This window comes from Tarenaya hassleriana, unplaced genomic scaffold (assembly GCF_000463585.1).
Source record: "Tarenaya hassleriana unplaced genomic scaffold, ASM46358v1 Cleome48, whole genome shotgun sequence".
Lineage (NCBI taxonomy): Eukaryota > Viridiplantae > Streptophyta > Magnoliopsida > Brassicales > Cleomaceae > Tarenaya > Tarenaya hassleriana.
The window spans coordinates 66,513-70,916 of NW_010967498.1; positions in this window are offsets into that span (position 1 = coordinate 66,513).

Sequence of the window (4,404 nt, forward strand, 5' to 3'; positions counted from 1 at the left end):
TACACAAGGGGGGTTGTCAAAGATAAAGTGTGTAGTATCATCATTGATGGCGGGAGCTGTACAAACGTAGCAAGTACGTTGTTGGTAGAGAAGTTGGGGTTGAAAACAACAAGACACCCGAAACCGTACCGTTTACAATGGCTCAATGACAGCGGAGAAACGAAGGTGCATAGACAAGTGAGTGTGCCATTTTGTATTGGCAAATACAAAGACGAGGCGCTTTGTGATGTAGTCCCTATGCAAGCGGGGCATTTGTGGTTTGGTAGACCATGGCAATTTGATACTAAAGCTCAACACGATGGCTACAGCAATAAGTATTCATTTGAGTTCAAAGGTAAACCCATTCGACTTGTACCTTTGACACCGAAGGAGGTTTTTGAAGATCAACTCAAAATGATGAAGAATGAGAAGAAACCAATCAACATGTGTGACCATGAGGTAGATCACTCAAAATCTGGTTAGGCCTTGAGAAAAACCCAGAAAAAGACTTGTGAGAGTACACCCGAGAGGAAAAATACCAATTTCTTTATGAGAGCGAGTGAGATCAAGAAAGAATTACTTTCTCGACAGCCAATGATTGTACTTATGTACAAAGAGGCTCTTTTGAATACTAACGAACTCGCATCGTCTTTGCCTAGTGTGGTTTTTGATCTCTTGCAGGTGTATGACGATGTTTTTCCTGAAGAGCTTCCACATGGATTACCACCTATTCGAGGGATTGAACATCAAATCGACCTTGTTCCTGGAGCTAGCCTTCCAAACAAGGCTGCATACCGAACAAATCCTGAGGAAACCAAAGAGCTCCAAAGACAAGTCATAGAACTGATGGAGAAAGGTTATGTTCGTGAAAGTATGTCACCTTCTGCTGTTCCAGTCATCCTAGTTCCAAAGAAAGATGGTACATGGCGTATGTGTGTTGATTGTCGTGCAATCAACAATATTACGGTAAAGTATCGCCATCCCATACCTCGATTGGATGATATGTTGGATGAATTGGATCACGTGTCTTTTCTAAGATAGATCTTAAAAGTGGTTATCATCAAATACGAATGAAAGATGGTGATGAATGGAAAACAGCATTCAAAACGAAACATGGCTTGTATGAATGGTTAGTTATGCCATTTGGCTTGACTAATGCACCCAGCACGTTCATGAGATTGATGAACCATGTTCTAAGGCAATTCATTGGTAGATTTGTGGTTGTTTACTTTGATGATATCTTGGTTTATAGCAAGAATATCGAGGAGCATGTTGAACATCTCAAATTTGTCCTAGAAGTTTTAAGGAAGGAAAAACTATTCGCGAATCTCAAGAAATGCACATTTTGCACTAACAAGCTAGTTTTTCTAGGATTTGTTGTTAGTGAGCAGGGAATTCAAATGGATGAAGAAAAAGTTGCAGCAATCAAGAATTGGCCCAAGCCCGAAGATGGTGAGTGACGTAAGGAGTTTCCATGGACTTGCAAGCTTCTATCGGCGCTTTGTGAAAGATTTCAGCATCATTGCTGCACCATTGACGGGAATCATCAAGAAAAACATTGGATTCCAATGGAACGAAGCTCAAGAAACAGCATTTCAACTCTTGAAAGGGAAGCTTACTGACTCTCCTCTTTTATCTCTTCCAGACTTTTCCAAAGCTTTTGAGATTGAATGTGATGCTTCTGGCGTAGGTATTGGAGCTGTGTTGATGCAAGAAGGAAGGCCAATTGCGTACTTTAGTGAAAAGTTGAATGGAGCTCCGTTGAACTACCCAACATATGACAAAGAGTTGTATGCATTGGTGAGGGCGATGCAAACGTGGCAGCACTATCTTTGGCCGAAAGAATTTGTGATTCATACGGATCATGAGTCATTGAAACACTTAAAAGGTCTGCATAAGCTAAACTGTCGACATGCCAAATGGATTGAATTCATTGAAACATTTCCTTATGTTATTCGTTACAAGCAAGGAAAGGAAAATATAGTTGCTGATGCATTATCTAGACGTTATTGTTTATTGTCTTCTCTTGATGCTAAGTTGCTAGGTTTTGAATACATTAAGGAATTGTACGAATCTGATCATGACTTCCATGAAGTGTTTCAATCTTGTGCAAAAACTGTTTCTGGAAAATATTTTCGGCATGAAGGATTTCTGTTCGGAGAAAATAAACTTTGTGTTTCTAATTGTTCATTGCGAGATCTTCTGGTTAGAGAAGCACATAGTGGCGGACTAATGGGGCACTTTGGAGTGGCCAAGACCTTGTCCATTTTGCAGGAACATTTTTACTGGCCGCATTTAAAGCGAGATGTCGAAAGAATCTGTGGACGATGTGTGACATGCAAGAAAGCTAAGTCTAAACTTCAACCACATGGTATGTATTCTCCTTTGCCAATTCCTAGTGTGCCTTGGACTGATATATCTATGGATTTTGTGCTTGGATTGCCTAGGACTAGGACTGGAAAAGATTCAATTTTTTGTGGTGGTTGATAGGTTTTAAAAAATGACCCATTTCATTCCTTGCCATACAACCGATGATGCTTCAAATGTTGCTTCGTTGTTCTTTCGAGAAGTTGTTCGTCTTCATGGCATGCCTAGGACTATAGTTTCAGACCGTGATGTGAAATTCTTGAGTTACTTTTGGAAAACATTGTGGTCTAAACTAGGAACTAAGTTGTTGTTTTCTACAACATGCCACCCTCAGACCGATGGACAAACTGAAGTTGTTAATCGAACAGTATCTTCTGTGTTGCGTTCACTTGTCAAAAAGAATCTTAAAACGTGGGAAGAATGTTTGCCTCATGTTGAATTTGCTTATAATCGATCAGTTCACTCTGCTACTCAGTTTTCACCTTTTGAAATAGTTTATGGCTTTAATCCATTGACTCCATTGGATTTGATTCCTTTGCCATTATCTGAGCAAACTAACCTTGATGGGAAAAGAAAAGCTGAGTATGTTAAGCAGATTCATGAGAAGACAAGGATGAATATTGACAAGAGAACAAAGCAATATGCAAAACAAGCGAACAAAGGACGTCGGGAAGTGATCTTTGAACCAGGCAATTGGGTTTGGATACACATGAGGAAAGAAAGGTTTCCTCTACAGCGAAAATCAAAGTTGATGCCGAGGGCAGCTGGACCATTTCAAGTTTTGGAAAAGATCAACAACAATGCATACAAGATTGATCTTCCAAGTGAGTACAAGATAAGTTCAACTTTTAATGGAAACATACTTAGAGTGCATCCAAACATGTTTAGAGTGCGACGAAACATATTTAGATTGCGTCGAAAAATATTTAGAGTGTGTCGAAACATGTTTAGAGTTCGTCTAAACTTGTTTACAGTGCACCGAAACATGTTTAGTGATGAGGACATTGGAAGCACGACGGAACAAAATGGGAGCAACGTGGATCACATCAGTTTTCCGGATGGACCCATGACGAGATCAAAGACGAAGAAACTACAAGCTACTCTAAATGGGCTATTTCTTGAATGTTTGGGCCATGAACACATGGAAAATAACATTGGCCCAAGTCATACACAAGTCCAACCCATTTTCAACATGATATCAAGTGAAGAAAACCCAAAATGAAGGCCCAAAAGTTGCAGCCCAAGTCCATGACGAAAATGACAAAAAAATCTGCATTTTGAGTCTTCAATGTTGCTTACAATCTACTCTAGTCAAAGTCCAACACTATTATGACTTTGTTTTCCAATAAGTTCAAAGTTTTAGGAAGACTAGTATTAATTCTACACTTTTATGTCTTTTGGTGTTGTTTTGGTTCTCCTATAAATAGGTGAACTATAAACTCATTTGTAATCATCAATCATCTTTTTATATATTTGAGAGGTCTTCTCTTCAAAGTTCTTTAAGAACTATTTTCTGAACTTATCGGATTCATCTGTGGCGTTCATCTTCGACTTATCAAACGTTAGTCCATAAACGTTTGTGGCGTCTTCGCAACACCAACGTTTCTAATCCAGGTTTGCTTAGGGGTTTAGGACGTTTCTTGTTTCAAGAAATTGGGCCTAGGTTTCTTTCACGAGTTGATTAGGGGTTTTGGTTATTTCCACCGCCTTTCTAGAGAATTTCGATCCGAGATCGTATCATTTGGTATCAGAGCTTGATTCTCTAGTTTGGATTATCTTTTCCTATTTTCTTTTTACGTTCTACATGTTTAGAGTGCATCGAAATATTTTTAGAGTGCGTCGAAACATTTTTAGAGTGCGTCGAAACATGTATAGAGTGCATCGAAACATTTTTAGAGTGCGTCGAAACATTTTTAGAGTGCATCAAAACATGTTTAGAGTGCATCCAAACGTGTTTAGAGTGCTTCGAAACATCTTTAGAGTGCGTCGAAACATATTTAGAGTGCGTCGAACATGTTTAGACGAACTAGAGTGCGTCCAAACACGTTTAGAGTGCAT